The sequence below is a fragment of the Coenobita brevimanus genome, chromosome 80 (assembly GCF_032717465.1).
Source record: "Coenobita brevimanus isolate Jiangsu-jjx chromosome 80, ASM3271746v2, whole genome shotgun sequence".
Lineage (NCBI taxonomy): Eukaryota > Metazoa > Arthropoda > Malacostraca > Decapoda > Coenobitidae > Coenobita > Coenobita brevimanus.
Window position 1 is genome coordinate 51699776 of NC_137033.1, and position 20994 is coordinate 51720769.

The following is a 20994-nucleotide window of genomic DNA, read 5'->3' on the forward strand; positions in this document are numbered from 1 at the left end:
CTCAATTGAAACCTTAAGTGCCAACTTAGGTCAAAACTCAAGCGCCAATGTAGATCCCAGGTCAAGCGCGTACTTAAGTTCCAACTCAAGCGCCAACTTATGTCCAACTCAGGCGCCAACCTAAGTCCCAACTCAAGCTCTAAAATACGTCTCAACTCAAGCGCCAACTTAAGTCCCAACTCAAGCGCCAACTTAAGTCCCAACTCAAGCGCCAACTTAAGTCCCTACTTAAGCGCCAACTTGTCCCAACTCAAGCACCAACTTAAGTCCCAATTCAAGCGCCAACTTAAGTCCCAACCCAAGCGCCAACTAAAGTCCCAAGTCAAGTGCGAACTTAGTTCAAACTTGTCCCAATTTAAGTGCCAACTTCAAGTGCCTCAAGTGGCACTCAGATTGCACCTATGTGGAAGATTTCTACTTAAGTGCCACTTAAGTTCAACTTCCACTTAAGTGCCACTGAAGTTCCACTTAAGTTCCACTCAAGTTCCTCTTAAGTGGTTCTTAAGTGGAACCTAAGTGGAACTCAAGTGGAACTTAAGTGGAACTTAAGTGGAACTTAAGTGGCACTTAAGTGAAACTTAAGTGAAACTTAAGTTCCACTTAAGTTGCACTTAAGTTCTACTTAAGTGCCACTTAAGTGCAACTTAAGTGCCACTTAAGTGCCACTTAAGTTCTACTTAAGTGCCACTTAAGTTCCACTAAAGTACCACTTAAGTTCCACTTAAGTACCACTTAAGTGAAACTTGAACTGAGTGGAACTTAAGTAGAACTCTTCCGGATAGGTGCCATCTGAGTGCCACTTTAGGCACTTAAGTTGGCACTTAAATTGGGACAAGTTGGAACTAAGTTGGCATTTGAGTTGGGACTTTAGTTGGCACTTGAGTTGGGACTTAAGTTAGCGTTTGAGTTGAAACTTAAGTTGGCGCTTGAGTTGGAATTTAAGTTGGCGCTTGAGTTGGGACTTAAACTGGCGCTTGAATTGGGACTTAAGTTGGCGCTTGAGTTGGAATTTCAGTTGGCGCTTGAGTTGGGATTTATGTTGGCGCTTGAGTTGGGACTTGAATTGAGGCTTGAGTTGGGATCTACTTTGGTGCTTGGGTTGGGACTTAGGTTGGTGCTTGAGTTGGGAATTAGTTTGGCGCTTGAGTTAGGACTTAAGTTGGCGCTTGAGTCGTGACTTAAGTTGGCGCTTGAGTTATGACTCAAAGTTCGCGCTTGAGTTAGGACTTAGGTTGGCGCTTGAGTTTTTGCTTAAGTTGGCGCTTGAGTTGGGGCTTAAGTTTGCGCTTGAGTTAGGATTTAAGTTGGCGCTTGAGTTGGGACTTAAGTTGGTGCTTCAGTTAGGACTTAAGTTGGTGCTTCAGTTGGGACTTAAGTTGGTGCTTGAGTTCGGAGCTACTTTGGCACTTGAGTTGAGACTTAGGTTGGCGCTTGAGTTGGGACTTAGGTTGACGCTTGAGTTGGGGCTTAAGTTGGCGCTTGAGTTAGGACTTAGGTTGGTGCTTGAGTTAGGACTTAAGTTGGTGCTTGAGTTGGGACTTAAGTTGGCGCTTGAGTTGGGGCTTAAGTTTGTGTTGAGTTGGGACCTACTTTGGCGCTTGAGTTGGGACTTAGGTTGGCGCTTGAATTGGGACTTATGTTGTCGCTTGAGTTGGGACTTAAGTTGGTGCTTGAGTTGGGACTTAGGTTGGCTCTTAAGTTAGGACTTAAGTTGGCGCTTGAATTGGGAAATAAGTTTTCGCTTGAGTTGGGACTTAGGTTAGCGCTCGAGTTCGGACTTAAGTTGGCGCTTAATTTGGGACTTAAGTTGGCGCTTGAGTTAGGACTCAAAGTTCGCGCTTGAGTTGGGACTTAAGTTGGCGCTTGAGATGGGACTTAAGTTGGCGCTTGACTTGGGACTTAAGGTCGCGCTTGGGTTGGGGCTTAAGTTTGCAATTGAGTTGAGACTTATGTTGGAACGCTTGAGTTGGGACTTAAGTTCGCGCTTGAGCTTGGACCTACTTTGGCGCTTGAGTTTTTACCCAAGTTGGCACTAAGGTTTCACTTGAGTTGGGATTAATGTTGGTGCTTGAGATGCATCATAAGTTGGCGCATGAGTTGGGACTTAAGTTGACTCGTGATTTGAGATTTATGTTGGTGCTTGAGTCGTTACTTGCGTTGGCACTTGAGTTGTAACTTACGTTGGCACTTGAGTTGGGACTTTAGTTGGTGCTTGAGTTGGGACTTCAGTTGGTGCTTGAGTTGGAACTTCAGTTGGTGCTTGAGTTGGGACTAAAGTTGGTGCTTGGATTGGGACAAGTTTACGCTTGACTTGGGACTTTAAGTTGGCGCTTGAGTTGAGACCTTAGTTGGCGCTTAAGTTGGGACTTAAGTTAGCGCTTGAGTTAGGACTTGATCTCGTACTTGTGTTAGGACTTAAGTTGGTACTTGTGTTTGGACCCAAGTGGTACCTGTGTTGGGACGAATTGACACTTGAGTTTGATCATTAGGTGGTACTTGAGTTGGGATTTAAATTGGCGCTTGTGTTGGATTTAAGTTGGCACTTGTTTTAGGACTTAAGTTGGCACTTGTTATTGGACTTAAGTTGGCACTTATTTTGGGACTTAATTTGGCACTTGAGTCGGAGCTTTAGTTAACATTTGAACTGGAACTTACGTCACCACGTGAGTTTGCACTTAAGTTGGGATTTGCGTTTGCACTTAAGTTGGAATTCGCGTTTGCACTTAGGGTAGCATTTGCGTTTCCAGTTAAGTTGACATTTGAGTTTTCTCTTCATTTTGCATTTGAGTTGGCACTTGAATTGGCACACAAGTTTGCACTTATCATTTACGTTAGCACTTTATTTGGCATTTACATTGGCAGTTAAGTTTGGACTTAAGTTTACACTTGAGTTGGGACTTAAGCTGCTGCTTGAAATGGAACTTAAGTTGGTGCTTGAGTTGGGACCTATGTTCGCCCTTTAATTGGGACTAAATGTGGCGCTTGAGTTGGTACTTAAGTTTGCGCTTGAGATGAGACTTCTTGCCGCTTGAGTTGGGACTTTAGTTGTCACTTGAGCTGGGATCTAAGTTGGCGCTTGAGTTTGGACCTGAGTTAGCATTTGAGTTGGCACTTATTTTGTCCCTTGAGTTTACGCTTATGATGTCACTTGAATTGGCTATTGTGTTGTCACGAGTTGGCACGTAAGTTATCTCTTGAGTTGGCACTTACGTTGGCACGAGTTGGAGCTTACACTGACACTTGAGTTGGAGCTTACCTTGGCACTTAAGTTGGGAACTATGCTGACCTTTGAATTGTAATTAAGCTGGTGCTTGAGTTGAGACTAAGGTTGGCGCTTGAGTTGAGACATGGGTTGGCACTTGAGTTGGGACCTACGTTGGCGCTTGAGTTTTGCCCCAAGTTGGCACTTGAGTTGGCACTTAAGGTTTCACTTGAGTTGGGATTAATCTTCGTACTTGAGTTGACACGTTGTCACTTGAGTTGGCACTTAAGTTGATTCATGAGTTCAGACTTAAGTTGGCACTTGAGTTGTAACTTACACTGACACTTGAGTTGAGACTAGGTTGGCGCTTGAGTTGGGACTAAGCGCTTGAGTTATGACTTGAGTTGGTACTTGTGTTAAGACTTAAGTTGGTACTTGCGTTTGGTACCTGTGTTGGGACATGAGTTGGCACTTGAGTTTGAACTTTAGTTGGAACTTGAGTTGGGATTTAAATTGGCCCCTGTGAAGAGAGGAGGGGGAGGGGTAGAGGGAGGAGGGGAAGGGGGAGTCGTAGGGGGAGGAGAGGAGAGGGTACAAGGACGGGCAAGGAGGGGAGAGAAAGAGGGGGCGAAGGAGAAAATGGAAGGAAGGGAGGAAATGCTGAAAAGAACTGAGAAGGAGAATATGGAAGGAGGTGAAAAGAAAGGAAGGAAAAGGAGTGGAAATGGTGAAAAGAATTAGGAGGAGGAAAAGGGAACTGGATGGGAAAAAGTGAGGAAGGGGAAACAAGGAAAGAAAGAGACGTCGAGGAAAGGAAGGAAGGAATTAAGGAAGAATGGAAGGAAAGGAAAGAAGGAGTTACCCTGAGACGTAAGGTGAAGCAAGGTCGTTCCCACAAAGGTTCAAGACAGGCAGACAAAAGATGAGAGAGAGAGAGAGAGAGAGAGAGAGAGAGAGAGAGAGAGAGAGAGAGAGAGAGAGAGAGAAGGAAGAGAGGGAGTCTGACTGTAAAATATCCCATTCTTTGAGGAAGGAAAGTCAGAACATCTTCAAAGCAAATATCCTCATCAGCAGTGCTGGGAACGCTACTAATAAAAAGTAGCGGCACTCCCATTCCCGTTACTAGCCCGAAAAAGTAGTGGCGTTACTGGTTTCGCTACTTGATACGAAATGTAGCGTTGCTCCCGCTCCTGCTGCTTTGGATAAGAAAAACGTACACGAAGGAAAGGTTAACAAAAATCTGTGATATAGCAGTACACTATATACTGTTTTGATAATATTAGTCAGTCTGAGTGGTTATGTTGTGTACCAGTAATGTCAGTATACACTTATACTGAATAAATAAAATCATACATGTCGGTGTCACTTTAATGAAGCTTAGAGCCGAAGGTACAGGAAAAAAAGCTATTTACTGTATAATGTAACAAATGTTATTTTACACTTACCTAGTATACCTACTGAAAGTAACATACGTAAGTAACAGGCAAAAAAATGTGGCCTACCATTGATACATATTATATAGATTTATTATATTTTCAATGATACTCATTTAAGATATGTACGAAAACGAGAGTAAAAATGAACTGGGGCTTTCTGTTAAAGGCTGTACAATAGCAATGTTTTTTCCATTACCTTAAACTGAAAGTAACATACTTTTACGAAATAATAACGTAGTGAGTAAGAATTAGTCTGAAAGAGAGAGTGAGGGAGAGAGCGCAAGTTAGAGACGGGAATAGTTAGAGGTGTGTGTGTGTGTGTGTGTGTTTGTTAGCATTGCCTACATCTAGCTGACATCCTTATTTATCTTTAGGCCTACCTAATTTAAATGATCGATAATTAACTAGCAACTTCCTGTCTAATTATTGCACAATTACTAATAAATAATATATATAGTTTAATAAATTACTGATGTAATGTAGAACAAACATCCTTAATTGACAGAATTGACGAAAGTAGTATTTTTCGTCATTAATTAATACAACCAAACCGTCGGCATATCTGTCTGTACTCACGACTCCGGACTGTATTCGTTGCGTGAGTAGCGAGGAGCGCGGTAACGCGTGAGTACAGCCAAAAAGTAGCGGCGCTCTCAGTTCCGCTACTGGCTAAAAAAAAAAGTAATGGCGTTACCACCTTCGCTATTAAAATAGTAGCGGCGCTATTCCCAGCATTGCTCAAGTGCCATCCCATGTTTCAACTCAAGCGCCAACCTTAGTCCCAACTCAAGCACCAGCTTAATCACAACTCAGGGGTCAGCATAGGTCCCTACTCAAGTGCCAACGTAAGCTCCAACTTAAGTGCCAACGTAAACTCCAACTCAAGTTCCAACGTAAGTGCCAACGTAAGCTCCAACTCAAGTGCCAACGTAAGCTCCAACTCGTGCCAACGGAATTGCCAACTCAAGAGCTAACTTTAGTGCCAACTAAAGCGCCAACTTATGTTGCAACTCAAGCGCAAACATAACTCCCAACTCAAGTGACAACACAAGTGCCAACTCAAGTGACAACATAAGTGCCTACTCAAAAGCCAACTCAGGTCCAAACACAAGCGCCAACTTGGATCTCAGCTCAAGTGACAGTTTAAGTCCCAACTCAAGCGCCAACATTGTCTCAGCTCAAGCGCAAACTTAAGTGCCAACTCAAGCGCCATCTTTAGTCCCAACTAAAGGGCGACCTTAGGTCCCAACTCAAGTACCAAGTTAAGTTCCAATTCAAACACCAGCTTAAGTCCCAACTCAAGCGCCAACTTAAGTCCAAACTTAAGTGCCAAATAAAGTGCTAACGTAAATGATAAGTGCAAACGTGAGTGCCAATTCAAGTGCCAACTTAAGTGTCAACTCAAATGCAAACTTAAGAGAAAACTCAAATGCCAACTTACGTGCAAACGCAAATGCCAACTTAAGTGCAAACTCACGTGTTGACGTAAGTGCCAATTCATATGTTAACTAAAGCTCCGACTTAAATACCAAGTTAAGTCCTATAACAAGTGCCAACTTATGTCCTAAAACAAGTGTCAACTTAAATCCAACACAAGAGCCGATTTAAATCCCAACTCAAGTACCACCAAAAGTTCAAACTCAAGTGTCAACTCAAATCCCAACACAGGTACCATTTGGGTCCAAACACAAGTACCAACTTAAATCCTAACACAAGTACGAGCTCAAGTCCTAACTCAAGCGCTAACTTAAGTCCCAACTCAAGCGTCGACTTGTTCCAATCCAAGCACCAACTTAAGTCCCAACTTTAACCTCAAACTGAAGTCCCAACTCAAGCACCAACTGAAGTGGCAACGTAAGTTAAAACTCAAGCACCAACTGTAGTCCCAGTTCAAGTGCCAACGTAAGTTACAACTCAAGCACCAGTTTAAGTCCCAGTTCACGAGTCAACTCAAGTCCCAACTCAAGCGTCAACTTATGCTGCATCTCAAGCACCAACATTAATCCCAACTCAGGTGAAACCTTAAGTGCCAACTTGGGTCAAAACTCAAGCACCAACTCAGGTCCCAACTCAGGTACCAAACGCAAGTACCAACTTAAGTCTTAACACAAGTACCAACTCAAGTCATAACTCAAGCGGTAACTTAGTCTCGACTCAAGCAACAACTTAAGTATCAGCTCAAGCGTCAAATGAATTCCCAACTCAAGTGCCAACATAAGGTACAACTCAAGTGCCAACTTAAGTCTCAACTCATGAATTAACTTAAGTGCCAACTCAAGTGACAACGTGCCAACTCAAGTACGAATATTAATCCCAACTCAAGTGCCAACCCATGTCTCAACTCAAGCGCTAACCTCAGTCCCAACTCAAGCATCAGCTTAATCACAACTCAAGGGTCAGCATAGGTCCCAACTCAAGTGCCAACATAAGTGCCAACGTAAGCGCCAACCCAAGTGCCGACGTAAGTTTCAACATAAGATCCAACTCAAGTGCCAATGTAAGTGCCAACTCAAGAACTAACTTAAGTGCCAACTAAAGCGCCAACTTATGTTGTAACTTAAGCGCAAACGTAACTCCTAACTCAAGTGACAACATCAGTGCCAACTCAAGTGACAACACAAGTGCCAACTCAAGTTACAAAATAAGTGCCAACTCAAATGCCAACTCTGGTCCAAACTCAAGCGCCAACTTGGGTTCCAACTCAAGCTCCAACTTAATTCCCAACTCAAGCGGCAACCTAAGTCCCAACTCAAGCGCCAACTTAAGTCCCAACTCAAGCGCCAACTTAAGTCCCAACTCAAGCGCCAACTTAAGTCCCAACTCAAGCGCCAACTTAAGTTCCAACTCAAGCGCCAACTTAAGTTCCAACTCAAGCGCCAACTTAAGTTTCAACTCAAGCGCCAACTTAAGTCCCAACTCAAGCACCAACTTAAGTCCCAACTCAAGCGCCAACTTAAGTTCCAACTCAAGCGCCAACTTAAGTTTCAACTCAAGCGCCAACTTAAGTCCCAACTCAAGCACCAACTTAAGTCACAACTCAAGCGCCAACCTAAGTCCCAATTCAAGCGCCATCTTAGGTCCCATCTGAAACCTCAACTTAAGTTCCAACTCAAACGCCAACTTAAATCCCAACTCAAGCGCCAACTTAAGTCCCAACTCAAGCACCAACTTATGTCCCAGCTCAAGTGCCAACCTATGACCGAACTCAAGCGCAAACTTAAAGACCCATCTCAAGTTCCAACTAAAGTCCCAACTCAAGTGCCAACTTAGTTCCCAACTTGTCCCAATTTAAGTGCCAACTTAAGTGCCTCAAGTGGCACTCAGGTGGCACCTATGTGGAAGTGTTCTACTTAAGTGTCACTTAAAGTTCAAGTTCCACTTAAGTGCCACTTGAGTGGAACTTGAGTGGCACTTAAGTGGAACTTGATCTTAAGCAGCAGTTAAGTAGAACACACACACACACACACACACACACACACACACACACACACACACACACACACACACTCTCTCTCTCTCTCTCTCTCTCTCTCTCTCTCTCTCTCTCTCTCTCCCCTAACCAACAAAGATTCAAGGGTGAATTTGCATCTGTAATTACTTAAGCTTTACGATTTTTTTTTTTTTTTATGCATGGAAGAAGGAACCAAAGGCCAGATGCCCGCACGATTTCTCCCTCCCAGAAATTAAATACATTAATAAGAGGGCTGAATTCAGGATGTGTTCATTTGGAGATGCCTGGATGCACTGCGTTTGAAAGACTGGAGGTCATAGGCAGTAGGAAATACAGAGGAAGACAGTTCCAGAGTTGACCTGTTGCATACATGGAGGACTGGGAGTAAATCGTATAGAAAAGAGATGAGAGCAGGGTTGAAGTAATTGTAATTGTAATTTAACTGAAATGTAATTATTTAGAAATATTGTAATTGTAATCATAATTGTAATTAAAAGTAAAATTGAAGTAATGAATTGTAATTGTAATTAATTGAAAAGTTAATTGTATTTAAATAGGTATTATGAAAGGGAAGGAGAGTGGTAGTGGTAAGTTTATCCCATACCCAGCTGTCATTATGGGATTAAGATGCCACAGGATTAACCCAGCTAAGCCGCGTTTTGACAGTTCTCCTGCCTTTGTCCTCAACACTCTCATGGCACCTGACCCACCTGAGTCGAGGCCACTGAGAAAAGTGGCCTGGGTTGAGCTGGGTTATGATAATTTTGATGGTCGACACACAGCATTTAACACTGCATCTGCCTATGAGGAAATTGTCAATCGGTTCAGTATTCAAGGGAAAGTAAAGAAAGTTGTAGCTGATGATGCTTCTTAATGGTGAAAGTATTTGACATTTCCTTCCCAAGTTTCTACATAGATCAGAAGCAAGAGGAGGCTGGAAATTCGTGTGACCCCAACATCGCTGATGAGGATATTTGCTTTGAAGATGTTCTGACTTTCCTTCCTCAAAGAATGGGAGGTTTTGCCCGGCCTTTAGTTCCTTGTTCCTTGCATTAAAAAAAAAAAATACTCAGCAACTTCCCTGTCTTCCTTCTCAACGCAGTCCACCTCCAAACAGTTTCAGATCTGTAATAAGATAGTGACCCAAATATCTTTACTTCGTTATCTAAAAATTGTCTGAACTTCTCTATGGATCCTTGATTTATTATTTATTATTAGGTGTGAATATTGTTAGGTTTATGAAAGAGATGATTCATTGTGTGTGTGTGTGTGTGTGTGTGTGTGTGTGTGTGTTATTTTTAGCGCATTTAATCAGGCAGATTCCCAACTATCAGCTCAGTTGATTATAACTCCAATACTACCAGCACCCCTACTGCTACAATTACTACTATTACTACTACTACTACTACTACTATTACCACTACTAAACACGCAATCACCTAAAAAAATATAATTGTGTGTGTGTGTGTGTGTGTGTGTGTAGCCGACCTGACCTCATGTAGGGCTCCTAGGATGCGTGTTTGTAATTGTGTGTGCGTGTGTATGTGTGTGTCCCTGACCTCATAGTGACCGTATGTGCGTGTGTGTACTTGTCAACACCCAGAAGAGAGTTGTTTGGTGGGAGTTTCATTAAAACATCCGGTAGTCAAACACACACACACACACACACACACACACACACACACACACACACACACACACACACACACACACACACACACACACACACACACACACACACACACGTTTATATACTCGTAGTACACACACTCACATATCAACACATAGATACACACATGCACTCAAACGCACACATCCATATATATGTACACCTATATTTTCTCGGCACTTTTCCGTACGTCACACACACACACACACACACACACACACACACACACACACACACACACACAATACTCTATAACGGGAGTTGGTTTTGGGGAAATGTGTGTATGTAAATTTGGGGGTGTGGGGAGGTTGCCATGGTAACACACTGGCCCCGCGCACACACACACACACACACACACACACACACACACACACACACACACACACACACACACACACACACACACACACACACACACAAACACAAACATTGCAACCACACCAAAACATACACCCCCCATCACCTCACTCCCCCACACATAACACATCCACCCATCCACCCACACACCTACCCACACACACACACACACACACACACACACACACACACACACACACACACACACACACACACACACAACACACACACACACACACACACACACACACACACACACACACACACACACACACACACACACACACACACACAAACTCACACACACACACACACACACACACACACACACACACACACACAGACACATACACATACACACACACTCACAGACACATACACACACACGGAGACAGTCACACACACACATTGCAAGCATATCAAACCATAAACCCCCACCCCTCACCCCAGACACACACAACACATCCACTTACACACACACACACACACACACACACACACACACACACACACACACACACACACACACACACACACACACACACACACACACACTCACAGACACATACACACACACGGAGACAGACACACACACACATTGCAAGCATATCAAACCATAAACCCCCACCCCCCACCCCAGACACACACAACACATCCACTTACAGACACACACACACACACACACACACACACACACACACACACACACACACACACACACACACACACACACACACACACCATTGAAACTTACCAAATGACTGATATTAACTAGGAGAGTGATATGGGTGAGGTGGAGGAGGGGAAAGGAAGGGGTAGACTGAGGATGAGATGGAGGGGTGGAGTAGAGAGGCATATGAGAGAGGAGGGTGTACTTTGGGGGGAGGACAGTGATATGATCGGGGACAGGGCGACATGTAGGTGATTTTTTTGTGGCCACCCCTTACTGGATTAAGGCGTCTTGAGAGAGAGAGAGAGAGAGAGAGAGAGGCCAATAGATGTGTGTGTATCAGAGTTCATAATTAAAATATTCACATCTATCTATTTACCTATCTTTATACTTACCTAAATCTACCAGACCAAAACTAATCTACTTTTACTGACTCCCCTACCCTACCCTACCGTACCTTACTCTACCCTACTTTACCTACCCTACCCTACTCTGTCCTACACTACCCTACCCTACTTTACCCTACCCTACCCTACCCTGTCCTACAGTACCCTACCTTACCCTACCCTACACTACCCTACCTTACCCAACTCTACACTGCTCTACCCTACCCTACCCTACCCTACCCTCCCCTACCCTACCCTACCCTGCCCTACCTTACCCTACCCTACCCTACCCTACACTACCCTACAGTACTCCACCCTGCCCTACCCCAAGGTCTAGTGACGTCACGCTGCACCTGAGCCCACCACTCCAGCAGGGTTAAGACTTATGCCCCAGGGTGAAACGTCCAATAGATCGGGGTCTCATTTACTACGTGCAACCTGGGGGTGGGATAGGTAGAATAGGACTGACAAACAACAGCTTGCAAACTACATCACACACACACACACACACACACACACACACACACACACACACACACACACACACACACACACACACACACACACACACACACACACACACACTGCAATGGAGGAGGATGGAGTTGACACTGGAGAGGGAAGAGGTTGGCAGTGGCACTGGCACAGGAAGAGGTTGGCACTAGCACTGGCACAGGAAGAGGTTGGCACTGGCACTGGCACAGGAAGAGGTTGGCACTGGCACTGGCACAGGAAGAGGTTGGCACTGGCACTGGCACAGGAAGAGGTTGGCACTGGTAGAGCAGGAGGATGACACTGGTAGGGGAAGAGGTTGGCACAGGAGGAAGAATGGGTTGGCAGTGTGGGTGGCAGTGGTTGCTGCTGTAGTACAAGTAAGATACTGGAGGCGCCATCTACCAGGCTTAAAATCTGTGGCCCGGGAGGACGAGCCTGGCATTGAAAACACGAAAGTGTAAATATCTCGAAAATGGTGCATTTTAAAGCAAAACTGAGCGACGGCGACGGCCGTTTTATGAATCTACCCCATTTTTTACTGCTCTATCCCGTGAGCTGGGTCTCATCACCATACCTTCAAAGTGAAATGGGTAAAAATGGATAATTATTTTAAATGTGGCATTTTACAGGAAACCAAATGAGATATTTAGCCCAGAGTGAACTGGGTAATAGATGTGGGTTTTATCTAAAAATGGTATCCAAGATTTTTTCTGTAAATACTGGGGTTCGATAGGTATACTAGGGAGAGGGGAAAAAATCTACGGGATTTTCACTCCTCTGTTCAGAGAGTTTCTTCCATGTGACCGTGTTTCTTCATGGATCTTGACTAGAAAACCGATACCGAACCCAGGATTTACAGGGAGAATCTCGGATACCATTTTCAGATAAAACCCACATCTATTACCCGTTTCACCTTAGGCTAAATACCTCGTTTGGTTTCCTTTAAAATGCCACGTATAAAAAAATTAACCATTTTTACCCATTTTCCTGTGAAGGTATGGTGATGAGACCTAGTTAACGGGATAGAGCAGTAGAAAACGGGCTAGGTTGATTAAACGACCGTCGCCGTCGCTCAGTTTTGCTCTAAAATGCTCCGTTTTCGAGATATTTGCATTTATGTGTTCTCAATGCTATGCTACTGGAGGCGCCATCTACCAGGTTTGAAATCTATGGCCCAGGAGGACGATTATTAACCCAGTGAATCCTCGATCACATTTTTTATTTTATTCTTAATACCTCAAGATGATTTTATTTAACATACTAAAGATCTGTAGTAGTGAAGGTTAACTAAGATATTAATCAATTCGCAGGGGTGACGAGCTGCCAGGAACAGGAGCAGCCAACAGAGAGCTATGTGGCATTTCTTTACTGCAGTGTGTCACCATATCCCGCCCCACACCACCACACAGCCCCGCCAGTCCCTCTCTACTCACCAGTCTTCGAAACGACCTGACATTGTCTTTCCAAAGCCACGAAGTGTAGATGATACAAATAAACGAGAAATACGATTATGTCTGAGTTTCTCTCCTAACCTGAGCATGTCATCAAAAAAATAACTGTTATCTTGTGTAATTTCCCTCTTTTAATATTAACAAGCTGAAATATTAGCCGTAAATAACAAGTCTAATTAGATATGCATCCTGTGAAAATGCTATGTGTACATAATGGGTCAACTAAGGACACCAGAATTTAAGAACAAACCAAAGAAAAGCCAGCGAATTCAGGCATGACCAAAAGCACCCCACATGGCCTCCCTAGCATTGAAGTACTGGATATGTTGGTACTCCACAATCTGTGTTAGTCATGGAGGCTCAGTAGTACCCTTAAGACAAACTACTATATGAAAATCTGGTTGGAAAACTGTGAAAGCTTAGAAGTGCAGAGATACCAAGAGCTAAGATAATGCTCAAAATGTCGTCTCTTGAATTAAAAGGAACCGATCAAGTCAGGCACTGCTCAGATGCCGTAACTCTACCGGACAGAGCTAGCCTGAAGGCTCCACTGTATTCGTCAATTAAATCTGGAATGCTGATCCCTCAAACTAATGATTCTACTACTACTACTACTACTACTACTACTACTACCACTACTACTACTACTACTACTACTACTACTACTACTACCACTACTACTACTACTACTACTACTACTACTACTACTACTACTAATGATGATGATGAGAATAATAATAACAATAAATTCCCAGCCCAAAAGCAGTCAAGATACAGATGGATCCCAGCACCTACATCACTCCAAAATCTCCTTACCTAAAGGCTCGTGGCCAATGAAGTGCAATGTTATCGCACAATAGGACAAAATCAGCTCACGTTTAAGAACACTGTACGTAAAATGAATAAAATGTTAGTTTATGAATTATAGGAGTCTGCCACAACTCTCAATTCGGGGAAAAAATGGTTAAAGGGAAAAATCTAGGCAGAGGCGAATGGGAGAAGGCTGCGGTATCAGACTGTTGGGGGTACTGTCGATATTTTCACTGCCTTTTTCCTTCATATTGAAAATGAAACTAAAGCTTTATTAATCCCCAAATACGCACATCATTCATAACTGACGTGATCTGGTACGAGTATGGCTGAACACAAAATGTGTTATACGAAAAACGACCAGAAATAATAATCGTTTTTTCTACAATTACAGCCAACGGAGAAGGCCCGATGAAGCTATGTGTTTGGCCAGGTTTATATATCTCTCTATCAGTCTATCTCCCTGTCTGCCTGCCTATCTGTCTGCCTTTGTCTGCCTGCCTGTCTGTTAGCAAGATTATCGGAAAAAGTCAGAAGATTATCCTATTTTTTTATTTAGGTTTTGAATAAACCATTCCGAACAAGCCCTTACAATCTGGGGAACGTTGTCGTTGGAAGCCAAGCAGGAAGAGTCAGCGGACAGTGACTAATTTTTCGCAGTCACTCATCCATTTTACAGCTTTTCTCTGAACAGAAAGCCGAGCCCGACTTAGTCTGTGGCGTCACAAAAGGTGCGCGGGGGAGTCATGCGAGCAGAACATCTCTGTCATTACACTTTGAATTAGGTTAGGATGAAGTACTTCGATATTTACAGCATTCAGTAAAAGGTCAGAGCTACAAGGATAAAGGTTCGGCCACCCATCATGTCCGAGACAGAGACTCATCAGTTTCGAAGCATTGTGACGACCAAGCAATAAACAGTAGGTCAGAGGTAGACTCCGTGGAGAGAGTGCGTCAGTACATCACGTCTACACGATTATTTAATTTTCTGTTACAATACTCTAACATCACAGGTTTTTAGTGATAAAGTGGACGGGCGTTTGAACCGATTGTGAGGCACGAGTGTTGTTGGCGTCACTTCATTAGCTGGTGGTTAGATTTTGCTGGATTTTCCCGCCATTGTCCTCTTGCTTGTGATCTCGCCTTGTTTCCCGCTGCACCCTCAAAAGGTATGCCATTTGGCTTTTACTACTGCTGTACTCGTTTTACTCTAACTTGGCCCAAATTTCCATCTCTCCAATCTGAATGCTGAGATGTAGCAATAGATTAATGCAAGAATATGTAAGTCACAAGAAAGGGCTGTGGAAAGGTAGCCGCAGCGTTGTCTTTTTCTAACAATGACCCATATGAATTAAGCGACAAAATGAGGAAAATCTGGGCCAAGTTAAGATGAGAAAATTTGTATACTGCATGATGGTATGATAATCTAGGACGTTGTGGAAGGATGAGAGGTAATTGTCGCTTACAACAGAGGGACAGGCAGACAGTGAGACAGGCATATAGAAGACAGATAGACGAAGGTTAAGGAGGCAGGAGAGGCGGGAAGAAGCATGGCGTATTGATGAGAGTAGCTGACTTCATAGTACATTACAATATATTTGTGCCCTGACTTTAATAGCATATCTTCTTATGTATGATCGAGGTACTTTGACAAGTTGTGAGCTAACACACACACACACACACACACACACACACACACACACACACAAGTATTCTAAGGTAGGACTTGATGGGGGGGAAGGAAGTGTGTGTGTGTGTGTGTGTGTGTGTGTGTGTGTGTGTGTGTGTGTAACACACTCTAACCAAGCCACACTCTAACCAAGGCAAGACTATGAATATTGTCCACTATACTCTTTTTACTCTTACTTGGCCTAAAACTTCCCTATTTCCGTCCTGAATGCTGAGTTGTAGCAATAGATGAACACTGGAAGATGATGCTGGCCACGAAGATGTGCTGAGACAGGTTGTAGGGCCATAGCAGTGTTCTTTCTGCCACTGAACTACGTGAAATCAGCTGCAAAAGAACGAAATTCTGGGCCAAGTGAAAGTGAAAAGAATATATCTCCCGCAGTTTATATATAATGTTTTTGTACGAACATTTATATCAACAGTTACCTTTTTTTTCCTTCATAATATGTAAGAACGAGGTCGAACCAAGTTTTTGAAAATATCCAGGAATGTAAGAGTTCTCTGTGGAAAGAAATTAAGGAGAAAAGTGTTGTGGGTGTTGGCGGAGCATTGCGGTGAGATGTGCAGGCACACGCATGACTGTACACACACACACACACACACACACACACACACACACACACACACACACACACACAGACACAATACTTTCTAATGGAACTTGCTGGTGGGAAAATGTGTGTATGTAACTGGTGGTGTGAGAGGTTGCCATGGTAACACACAGGCACCTCCCACTAGTCAACCAAAGACTTCCTTAGTGATATATTTTTGGGCAAGGCTAATTAACATCCTTTTGTACGTTTTTTATGCAGATTATGGTAAAGCTTGAAGTATTTATACAGCACAGTAGGAGAGCAAGGTTTAAAAAGCAAGATAAATAGCTAAGGAAGAGGTGCTAGGGAGTTGTAGAATGAGTTTATAGCTGTAATTTTTACCAGAGCGTTCCATTAAGCTGTATGTATAGCTTATCAGACTTAACATGGCTGAGATCTTATATTTGCTGCTTATTTCTCATAGCATAATTACAGGCAGAAGAAGACGATAACACTGCTCTACATATCTTCAACAGCACTTTTTCGTGACTAGCATCATATTGTATCGTCAGGCTCTTGTTACAGCTCAGCATTCAAGATGGAGAGATGGCAATTTTAGGCCAAGTTAAAGTGAAGTTCTATATCCATTCCATTACACCTTTTCGTGACTATACCGGTCTTCCTCTAACACGGGCCAGATTCCTTCCTTGTGTAAGTAATTTTACTTATTTCACGTAGTCTAGTGCCAGGAAATGACAATGGTATGGCTCTACATCCTTCATATAGCACTCCTTCGTGACTAGCACCATATTTTGGTGTTCATGTATTGTTACAACTCAGCATTCAAGATGGAGAGATGGTTATTTTTGGTCCAGTTAGGGAAACGAGAGTATTGTTCTATATTCTAGTGTTAATGTATCCTTATAGCTCAGTATTTACGGTGAGGAGATGGCAATATTAGACAAAGTGAAAGTGAATAGAGTATGGTAAACATCTAAGTATAATTTCTGACTTTGTTTGCTACGGTCCCTGATGCTTCCTCTACGACGGTTTTCTCTTATGCACTCAGCCTCCTAAGACTCATCCCCAGCTGAATAAAATCGTATGGAGTCTAATAAAAGAAAAGTACTAAAGTTGTCACGATCACTGGAGGGTTAATATTTACAGCATGAACGCTCTCAGACACTTATAAATAGCTCACAGGTGCATAATAGCCTCTTCTATTAGCTAGAATAAAATACCAGAGTTACCCTGAAGATGAGAGGGCCTCCGTACCCTCTAGTGGATGTAAAAGTAGTTGGGTAAAGTTTCACACAAGTTTCTGGGCTGAACAAGCATGGCATTCCATTGGTCAGTCAGTGGTACTCGGACGATAAGAACGTGAGGCTGCGTCGGCTCCGTCTCCTGATGTAAGTGTTAAATTTTACTGTTTTGGGGTTAAATTTCGCTGTTTTTGCCATTAAGATGATTCAGATAGGACACAGAGGTATCTTGCTGCCAACCAGGAAGTGTCATAGGTCAAATAGATTCAACAGATGAGGGCAATAGACGTCGTTTTGCTGGTTAGGGGGTAGTGATGGTGTGTAGGCTTCTCCTCTTGCTGCGAGTGTTGGGTTTTGCTGTTTTTGCCATTAAGGTGACTAAATTAGGACACGGGGATATCTTACGGTCAGCCAGGAAGCGTTGTAGGCCAAAGAAATTGTAGAAAATAAGGGAAATGGATGTAATTTTAATAGTCGTGTATCGTCACCTATATATATAGCCCTAATTGTCTATCTTGAATTTGGCTCTATATTGTATTTTGTTTTTCTCTTGGAGGGAACTGTTACTGCGGGCTCATGGCCTTTGGTTCCTTCTTCCTCGCATTAAAAAAAAAAAAAAAGATATCTATAGCTAGACGCCTTAAACCTGTATGGGGTGACCATAAACAAATCGCCTCCATGTCGCCCTGCACACTGCCGTTTCGCTACCCTCCCCCATCTTACACTCTCTCTCACGTATACCTCCCAACTCCATCCCTCCATCCCATCCCCTTCACTATACTCATTTTACTCTAACTTGGCCTAAATTGCAATCTCTTCATCTCGAATGCTGAGTTGTAACAATAGAATATTATGCTTGTCACGAAAAAGTGCTGTTTCAAAGACGCTACTGAGACACGTGAAAAGCTGCAAACGGACGAAAAAATGGGCCAAGTTAAGGTGAAAGGAGTAGAGTACAGAATCCTCCTTGATAACATAAAAGTTTCCTGATTAAAAAGAACTAGAAAAAATCATCATCATCATCATCATCATCATCATCATCTATCTACTGCTACTATCTACTTCCAGACGCCTCAGTCATCATCATCATCATCATCATCATCATCTATCTACTGTTACTATCTACTGCCAGACGCCTCAGTCATCATCATCATCATCATCATTATCACCATTAAATTTTTGCATATCTTCACTTTTACAAACATGCAGATAGTTTGAGTTACACACTGGTATACGCACACAGTAAATACGCACACAGAGCACGCACACACTGAGAACACACACTATCACGCACACATTGAATACGCATACACTGAACATGCGCGCACTGAACACGCACACAATAAACACGCACACAATAAACACGCACACAATAAACACGCGCACGCGCGCACACACACACACGCGCATACACACACACACACACACACACACACACACACACACACACACACACACACACACACACACACACACACACACACACACACACTGAACTCGCACACACTGAACACGCACACAATAAACACGCACACAATAAACACGCACACACTGAACACGTACACACTGAACACGTACACACTGAACAAGCACAATTTGACTAAGTACACACTGAACACATACAATTTGACTACGTACACACTTAGCACGTACACACTGATGCACGCACACACCGATGCGCACACGCACCGATGCATGTACACACTGATGCAAGCACACACCGATGCACGTACACACCGATGCACGTACACACCGATGCACGTACACACCGATGCACGTACACGCCGCGGCATGTACGCACTAAACACGTGCACACGGAGCGGGCACACACTAATGCACGCACGTATTCATTCACGCAAACACTGATACAAGCACTGATCAGAGCACGCACGCACACTAATATACGCACACACTGATACACACAGGCACTGATACACACAGGCACTGATACACACAGGTACTGATACACGCACACTCAGATACGAGCACAGATACACGCACACAATGATGCACACACACACAGGTTCACGCACATACTGATGCACACACACACACACACACACACACACACACACACACACACACACACACACACACACACACAATCACACAATCACACAAAAAACACTCACACACTGAACACGTACACACTGAACACACACAATTTGACTACTACACATTTAGCACGTACACACTGATGCACGCACACACTGATGCACGCACACACTGATGCACGCACACACCGATGCACGCACACACCGATGCACGCACACACCGATGCACGCACACACCGATGCACGCACACACCGATGCACGCACACGCTGTGGCATGTACGCACTAAACACGCGCACATGGAGCAGGCACATGCTAATGCACGCACGTATTCATTCACGCAAACACTGATACCAGGACTGATCAGAGCACGCACGCACACTAATATACGCACACACTGATACACACAGGCACTGATACACACAGGCACTGATACACGCACACTCAGATACGAGCACAGATACACGCACACAATGATGCACACACACTGGTTCACGCACATACCGATACACACACACACACACACACACACACACACACACACACACACACACACACACACACACACACACACACACACACACACACACACACACACACACACACACACACACACACACACACACACACACACACACACACACACACACACACACACACACACACACACACACACACACACACACACACACACAGCCACTAAACAAGTGGTGGGTCATATTTAGCTGACGTGTCGGAGTGTGGAGATACAGATAAGAAATAGAGAGAGAGAGAGAGAGAGAGAGAGAGAGAGAGAGAGAGCGGGGGGGAGGGGCATGAGGCAAGTCAGGCAGGGAGGAGGAGGGTAGACTGTTGTTGTTCGTGTTCCTCCTCCAAATTCCCCTATTCGTCAACGCGATAGGATGGCCGGGGATACTGTAGAGATGGAAGGCAAAAGTGGCAGGAGATAAATTATATAAAATGGTGATCCCTGAACCTCACCTGTATCGAATCGTTCGTGTCGTATCTTTATAAAGGATCTAACATGCTTGCATGCGTCGTCGGCCTTGGTCACATAATGGCGGCTCTCCACAGTGCACAATCTTTTGCAGCCTCCCTATTCACTCCCTTATCCCTAAAGACACACACTATGACCTCGTCCTAGGCCTTTTCCGGTCTGCCTCTCGCAGCCCAACCTCCGACGTTCACACCTCCCTCTCCTCACCCAGTTGTCATCCTCCATCCTCTCTACATGTCCTAACCATCTCAATGTATCCCTCCTCGTGACAACAATACACTTTTGTCCCATCCCTCCTCTTAATTCGTCAATAGTAAACCTAGCCTCCCCCCAAACCCAGGCCTAGCATTTAAGTAAGAACTACACGTCCATCTAATCATCGTTATTTCTGTACGAAATGTGTTGGCTACGAAAACCTTGGTTACGTAAAGATTCGTTTATTCCCCTGAACCAGAGTGACGTCATTCTTATTTTATTCTTATCAAGCCATTTTATTCAGCTTACGAGCAGCCTCTCGTACTAAAGATTTTATT